At 34.8% G+C, this 8,860-nt stretch overlaps 1 long non-coding RNA gene across 1 annotated transcript; it reads left to right on the top strand.

The window, feature by feature from the left end:
• Positions 1-1,949: 1,949 nt before the first annotated feature.
• Positions 1,950-6,809, top strand: LOC139141483 (uncharacterized). The gene is made up of 3 exons (XR_011554194.1): positions 1,950-1,979; positions 6,068-6,142; positions 6,376-6,809. It is a non-coding gene; the product is annotated as an uncharacterized lncRNA (long non-coding RNA).
• The last annotated feature ends 2,051 nt before the right edge of the window (positions 6,810-8,860 follow it).

Below are 8,860 nucleotides of genomic sequence, written 5' to 3'. Positions count from 1 at the left end.
TCAAGTTAACACTAGTTTTGTAAGTTCAATGAATTTATGAATTAGAAACATAGCATAGCAACATAGCAACTCTCATTAGCTTTGGTCAAGTCCTTCCAATTTATGTGCCTAATTTGGAAGATCAACAGAGTACAAATTATCAAATACCTGATATGAAAATGTAAAATGTCTTTCTCTAATTAATATTGTTGTCTCATTAATATCCATCACAAGTTTCGTCATTTGTGCTCAAGTCAATCCAGATATATATCCCTTTAAAGGGAAGTTCGTTAATATGCGAATTGGTAATTAGCTGAAGTAAACTAAATGACTTTCAATAAGGTTTGAAATCAGTAACTTTAATGTTCGTCACAAGTTTCGTCGACTTTGATCAATTCAATTCAGATCTATATCCCTAATTAGGAAAGTTTTTAAAGCATGCAAATTAGAAATGTTTATCTTAAACTCCTAAAATAACTTTCATGATTGTTATATCAGCGTATCTCAACTATACATAGCAAGTTTCGTCAACTTCGATCATGTAAATCCAGGTATATCCCTAATTGGAAAAATACATTAACTATTCAAATTATAAGTAGCTGGTGAAAATGCGAAAAGACTTTAAATATTCTGTTAACCTACTATCTTCAATATACGTAGCAATTTTTGGCAACGTTGGTCAAGTAAATCCAGATATATATCCCTCAGTAGGAAAGTTTACTAAATATGCAACCAAGATATTGGCTGAATTAAAAATGGTTAATGACTTTAAATAATGTTAGTTCATGGTATCTTCAAAGTACAATGCAGACTTAATCAACTTTCGTCTATTATTTTTGTGCTCTTTATGTCACAGAAAAGAGGTGATGTTCTGTCTAAAAGCATGCGTTTTACCATAAATACGGTTAAAATTTTTGAGAGTGCGGAAATCTGCGTGCACAACGTACTCTGTCTCATTTGCATCCCCTACATTGCAGGCTTCATCAACTTTCGTCAAGTCAATTCAGATACATATGTCTGATCACAAAATTTGGTTAAGTATGCATAATTAGTAATTGGTCGAAATAAAAAATGCTATATGACTTTTTGTAATGTTATATCATAGCATCTTCAATACACATACCGAAGTATCGTCAATTCTGATCAAGTCAATTCAGATATGTATCCCTAATAAGAAAGATTGTCAAATATACAAATTAGCAATTTCAAATCTCATCCAATTCTGTTCAGCCGTTCCAAGTGTAAATGGTTTTTCTTAAAACCATTGATTTTGCAAATAAGCATGGAATTTGCAAACCATACACACCTTAAACTAATTAGTACTTCAATTCCCAAGTATTTCAGTCTGAGTTTAGTTTAGTATAAAGGTTTGTAGAACCTAAGGAAACCGGCCATATTGTGGACTAGATATTTCGCCTGTTATTTACATGAGGTAAAACAGCCCTAAAATAGCAACTTTAAATATAGCAAGTTAATTTAGCAGCTGCCTGCTAGAAAAAAGTACTTATGTTTAATTGTCTTTGGCCTGTTGGTGTTAGTCTCACAAACCGTTACCGGTTGTGGGATCATATCAGAAAATCGTTTCGGTATGACTCATGTCCAAGGTAAAATATTTTTGGCTTATACATCATAGCCAGTCATTATGTTGAATGCTCTTCCACATTGTGTTACTCTTTCGTGCAATGTGGTTATATAGAAGGGGCGTCCCTCATGATCCCCTTTGGTAACAATTGCATGCAGTTGCATTCTTTCTTACGTTCCCACTACAAGTATCACAGTATTTTTTACACCTCACCCGACATATCGAAATTTTTTCAAGTCCACGTCCACCAATCCTCATCCCTCGGCATAACTGTTGAAGTTTACATACTGTGACGTCATAAACCAGTTTTGCATTTGATGATACATGAAAACACCCAATGAAAAGAAATGTTTAAATTTGTACAAAAGTATGATCTTTTTCTTCTGATAGGATGAAGGCCGCCAACACCAGGACAGTGGTAAGTGACATTTGTCTCTATTGCTTTATCCCCGAAACAATCGATTAATAGTTCTATGTCAATAATTTAAACAAAATTGAGAGACATTTCAGTTATTATGAGAAGGTCTGCCTGAAGGAATGGAAGGGTGGTTATTTCTCCCAAAAATGACTGAGGGGAATGTGACATTGTGCATTTTACAATTTTATAATGATGCAAAATTTCAATTGTTATTTACAGTATTAAAATCATAACACTACAATCACACGGCAGTTTCAATGACAATGACACATGACATATGTGCATATACCATATGTTAAGTAAATAAATGTGTTCACGTTGAATGGTGCAGACGGTACCAGCACGGTTAGCTGCATATGTTTACAACAAATGTAATATTGGCAATCCCCCCAAAATACTGATTTGAAGTTTCTTCCCATACAAAATCATCTAAACCTTACTGATGGCATTACGATAAGTATTTTATTTATTCATATAAAATCGTATGCAAAGTGCATTATGTAAGGGACTGGGGCGGTGGATCCATGGGGGTGTCACCCTGCCTTTGACTTTGGTGATAGGGGATCACCATGTTTTTGAAATGCCCAATGGGCGGGGGGGGGGGGGGGGAGTGTGTTTTTTGAATTTCGATACGGACTCATACTTGCCTCAAATGCATCGTGCCAGCCACGAATTTCATCATTCAGTTGGATTTTTCGGCGCACCTTTCGGACGCGTAACTTAAATAATCAGACAGATAATCAGAATTATAAATCCATGCCTGCCCGTCGCATTTCGATTGGTCGAGCTGAACCACGTGACCGACCACAAATACACAGTTACTGTAATGGTTTGTTTAGATGCCCGTGAATATGATAATAAGATTAACAACTCAAAGTATCGTAACTTTACATCGCAAACGTAAATCATAATCAATCACAAAATACAATGGAGCACTTGTAGTCAAGTTGAGATACTTTTTTTTTCTGAAAACATCTCCGGATTTGCCAATTTTTTTACAGCGCGCGTGACAGTGCGTCGCGTAATCTCAGTTTCCGGGGCCCAGTTGTCGTTCGCTCCTGAATTTTCGGAAATTTTGACGATTTTCTTGGGTTCGCTGATAATATAATGGAAATAACAGACTCCGCTCTGACCATTAATGTTTATATGTGGGCGCGGGCTCGAAGTATATATATATACGTATACTTGAGATGTACAGATAGCTCCCAGTGTTGTTCGTAGCGTGGTTTGGTAATAGCGTATGAATAAAATTGCACACGTCTACTGATCTGCTTGTATATTTTCTGTTTATTCTGTTGGTAATTTTGATACAACGTTTCGTCCTAAAGTAGGACTTCATCAGGTTGAAGATGTCTACAAGGGAGAATACAGACAAATACAGAACAGTGTAAGGATAGTGTTGATCTTAATTAATGCTAAACGGACTTTATAGGCTGAGTAAATTAGAAAGTTACAAAGGATATAGAATATGACAATTCTTACCGTTTATGTGTGGCGCAGATGGAAAGTGGCAATTCAAATTAGCGGTAATGGTTATTTATAGTGCCTGTCCGAGGGCGCTGTGAGCAATTGTTATTTAAATTACTTTTAGCTAAGAATGTTGAGGCCGTTTGGTGACAATGTACCCAGTTTTGAAATCCAGATGGATTCTATTTTCTTGCGAAGCGTGTCATCTTGTTTATTTATTTTGATAATCCCTATTATTGACACGTCGTGAATGGTGTGTTGATTTTCGTTGAAATGAATCGCGACGGGAGTGTTAGTTTTGAACGTTGAATGTTGAAACGTTGTATCAAAATTACCAACAGAATAAACAGAAAATATACAAGCAGATCAGTAGACGTGTGCAATTTTATTCATCCGATATATATTATATATATATATATATAATATATATATATATATATATATATATATATATATATATATATATATATACACCATTAACAGTCTTCTTCCTTTTCTTTTGATGTGGCTCGTTCCATAAAATTTTGACGGTTTTCTTGGGTTCGCTGATAATATAATGGAAATAACAGACTCCGCTCTGACCATTAATGTTTATATGTGGGCGCGGGCTCGAGGAATATATATATATATATATAATATATATATATATATATATATATATATATATATATATATATATATATATATTATATATATATATATATATATATATATATACACCATTAACAGTCTTCTTCTTTTCGTTTGATGTGGCCGGATCCGTAGTCGAGGACTGCAAAAAGTTGTCGCGATCTCGGTTTCATTTCCCTTGATTACTTTCATTTAATGAGTAAAACAGCCCATCGCCCACGAGATATGCAAATATTTACTCGGTAGAGTCATTCATAAATCAGATCTAGTCGAATTTTTGATACACCGAATGCCATCTTAACCAATCAAACAAACGGATTTGGTCACGTAAACTTGTCCATTACTGTCTCGCGCTGTCCCGACGCCAAAGGAAGTCTGCCGAGGGCTGGCAAAGGGGTTTCACCGCGCTAGCGCTCTGGCAGCCATAGTAACATAACCAGAGTTATTTAGAATATTTTCAAATATATTTATGAAGGGAAGGCAACAACAAGATCGAAACAGTTATTTATTCTAGGAGGTGTCGTGGCTTTCAAAATATCATGAGCTTACGATCTTGGCGAGTCACAAAAGTTCAGTTGGGTGGCACCAACTGTGACCAAGACCTAAGAAAGTGGCCACTACGGGCCGTCACCATCGGTCTCAGCCGATGTCAACTCGTCAATCCCGACCCCGGTCCTTAATGTTTACGTCTTACAAACTTTGATGTTTTCAGTGACACATATCTCGCTTGTAGATACCCCCAAATTTTGTCACTTGACGACAACACTGTTCTGTTGTCCAAGGTCAACTTTTGATAATATGTCCATAGCACTGCATGGTGTGTACTGAAGAGTTTCAGGCTACAGCTATAACTGACAGCTGTGTCTCCGCTACAGTGCTACGCTGCAGGTTCGATTCCGATTGAGAATTTACACAATTTTTATGTGAGGAAGGAATTTATTGTTGTTCGTCGAATGATTTGATGTTTTTTTGCCTTCTATGTCACTTTCCGAAGATCATACAGTATTTTATTCGTTAAGGTGCAGCTTTCGGGTTTATGGCCAGGTTCAACGTTCCAACATGACGTTTAGCCGTCCGGCTGAGCTTGAGCGCTAGCCGCGACGGCACCTCCATTCTTTAGAAGAGCTACAAAAGCTTTAGCAACTTAAATTTTTGTTGGACATGCCTTTCTTATTTCCATGACTGAATTTATCGCATTACCTCTTCATAAAAATGTCACTAGATCACTGCATCGATCTCCACAGATCGGTCTGTATACGAAAGCGTCACGGCGAAGTGCAAGAAAAAAGTTCCGGTTGTTGGTTGAGTCAGACGTAGAACAGGGGTAATTCGAATTTCTTATCCGTTCTGTTCTATGTCACACAGGTGGCGATTAGGGCCATTATTGCAATTAAAAACACGACAGATAGGCCTAGTATAAGACATTAATTAGGATCGCTTTTCTCTGATCTTCGCTACACTGTTGATATCCAAATGTGACAATCTGTTGCGAGACTCCCTAGCACCCGTGTAAAATTTAACGTTGTTCGTTTCTGTTTTTCCGATTTTGATTTCTGAATTTCAAAAACGAATTTGAAATTCGAGATCATAATGACAAAACCAAATTCAAAAATCGCGTCGAATTCTGAATTGTGAGAACAAAAAAAAAAAACATGCTGTATCTCAATTAAAACTAACCCCAAAAATTGAAATTTTGCCTAAAACTTAATTCGTCGATTTCAGGAAATGTTGGAATTTTACCCAAGCGCTTTTTTATCTAAAAGGCTGGCCGAATCCTTATTGAAGCAAATATATCGATAATACACTGTAGCATTTCATGTTCTATGCATTATCCAAGTATTTACACCCCTATAAAGCTAGAAAAGTATGACTTTAAAAGTGTTGGAAGAATCTACAGTATTGAAATGAAAGATAGATTTATGAATAAAAAGCAACAAAAATAATGGGATAGAATTAAATTTTAAGTGTTACCAACTAATTTTTACTTTCAGAAGATGAGCATAAAGAAATTACAAGTCAACCAAATACTGGTGAGGGAAATGCAGCACAAGTGCAACACAACACACGTAAGTTCAGGCTGGCTCATATAATAGTTGAAAATGACAGGAAAAATGTATGCCAAACAATGAAATAACACATGTTTACTATGATTGTTAATGAAATGAAGTTCGTGCTTTCTTGGATTTTTTTATTTGAATAAAGAACATTACAAACATTTACTGTACATCTCAAATGATGCATATTTCTCATGTATACAATTAAGGAAATAATCTATTTTATATTTTACACATTATTATAGGGTTGGACCCATTACGTCAACTTTATTTAATACTTTCGGGCAAACTACAGAAAGACGATGTAAGCAAAATATGCTTTTTACTAAAGGATCGCCAACTTTCAGCCAAAGACGTCGAAAATATGAATACTGCACACGCAGTATTTCTTCGTCTAGAGGAGAAGGGAATGATATCAGAGAATGATGTAGACTTCCTGTCAAAAATACTACAGACAATAGACAGACTTCCCTTGATCTCTTATGTGAACGAATACAAAAAGTCGAATATAGAAAAGTAAGTCAAACGGATATTTTAGAAAAAATCACATTGAAATGTATTCCTATTTAACAGTCAAAATATGCTGCTTTCATCTACATCTTTCGTATTCCGGATCAGGTTACTTTCCTTATAAAATATATGTCACCTGTAGTGGCATTTGTCAACCACATCCAAAGAACTCGTCTCACTAGCATGCTGCTTTGATTTTAAATTATTAGAGTATCAAGGTCTTTCCCCGATGATAGGAAAGCCTGACTTTTAGTTAGTTAAAATAAGTAATCAAAGGAAGCAACATGCTCTACATAATTTGAATTTTGATGGTAAGATGCACGCAATTATACTTGACATCTCCCTATAATATCTTTTTGTTACAATAGCCACAGTTAGCTAATCCATTTTACTGTATTTATTGTCAAATTGATATCCCTGAAGATCAAAAAGTTATGTCTGCCGGTGAAGTTGGCAATGATATTTGGAATAATGCCAATGCTTACTTTTTCCGCCTCAAAACATATAAAATAACGGTTTAGCAATATAATTCAAAATTTGGCGGCGGGATCCATTTAACTTGATTTTATACTTTCAAGATTACTACTTGATTAGAGCGAATCTTGCTTTTGTGTACGAGTCCTCGTTGGAATACTTTTTCAGGTCTTGTAATAGAACTTAACGTAACATGCGATTCGAAAGTGGAAGGCTTAAACTTTTGCTCGAACTTTCCTTAAAGAATATTTTAACCATTCACTTTTAAAATCAAGATTATAAATTAGGAATCACCGTGCAACTTTTGGAACTAGTGAAACAAATTGCCCGATATATACCAATATTTGAAATTCAAAATGGCAGCCATTCCTGTGATAGCTCTATGGAGAAAATTAAAGTTTTCAATTTTCGAAAAACTAAGGCGGTTCACAGTTTTCTTGCACCAAGAGCTTTAAAATGAATCCCTACAAGTGGTAGATCAGAAAAGCACTGTAAAAGTTTGAGAGTGAATATCTGTCCCCGAGGCGCATTCTACCTTAATATTCCCTGTAAGCCTTGTCTTTCAAACAGGATAGTAATCCAAATCAGGAATGATTTCAAAACCGTGTTTTGTACCGAGTTATATAGACATGTGAAAGTTAATCACAACTTAAGTTACTATCAGCTTTTAATGTTATTTGCATTAGATTTTGTTTCGTGTTTTCCGTCATTTGTTAATACATATATTACTATTCTATAAGGACAAGAGTGTTCTACCGTTTGTCCTATATTTGATCATATATCCTATTTTTTATTCTGATAACATTATTCTTAATTGGGCTTTAACTTCTTCAAACATTTAGAGACTTGGAATATTAAAAAACACTAAACTTGAAAAACACTTCGCTTTTCTGTAATGTTCTATTCTGTAGATGTTATAGATCACTTCAAAGTTCACCTAGCACATATTACTTTTATTGTCATTATTTTACAAATCTCTTCATCTTGAGTTTTATTCTGCTATTTTGTAACGTTTTCTCTTGTTTGTGTTTGAAAATTCTGAAACACCTGAATGAATTGTTTTAAGTTGGCTTCTCGTCTTTGAATAGTTGTCTTTAGTATTTTTGAAGACTGTGAATGGAAGAAATTGTTTGAATTCCAGGTCAAGTGATGTTTAGTATCTAACTTTAAGGCAATTCAAATCTCGAACGTTTAGCAATGATATTTCAGCTTAGGTTTGCCATCTGTTTTGGTTTTCACTTTTCTGAAGATTTGTCATGTGACAGATTCATAAATGTAGATTAGAAGAAGACAACCAATGGTTAGTTAGTTTGCTCTGTCTATTAAGTATCTCTTTTGCAGATACTAGGTCACTTGAAAATCACTCCTGTGTTACATTAATGCATGTACAATTACTCTTTACTTCTTTCCCATCAAAGTTAAGTATAAATGAATCAACCATTCGTATTTGAGAAGGGGTCAAATGAAGAGAAAAAGATCTTCATAGCAAAAGCTACTTAATTAATTTTTTTTTGAAATGCTCCTTTGTTAAATTAGAAAATTATTAGGTCGGACTTTAAACATATGAGAAATACTGAGGATAAGCATATATTGTTGTGCTAAATCAAGCGAAGATTTCAAACTTTGGAACGTTCCAAAAAGTTTAACTTATAAGCATTCTGATCACCCCTCCAAATATCTAATGGTCGAGATTTTAAATGAAGATTTTTCATTTCATATTCACTTTTTATGTTTAAACTGTATTTT

This window comes from Ptychodera flava, chromosome 10 (assembly GCF_041260155.1).
Source record: "Ptychodera flava strain L36383 chromosome 10, AS_Pfla_20210202, whole genome shotgun sequence".
In the NCBI taxonomy this organism is placed as follows: Eukaryota; Metazoa; Hemichordata; class Enteropneusta; family Ptychoderidae; genus Ptychodera; species Ptychodera flava.
The sequence above is the reverse complement of the archived record's forward strand: the minus strand, read 5'-3'. Positions and strand labels throughout refer to the sequence as shown.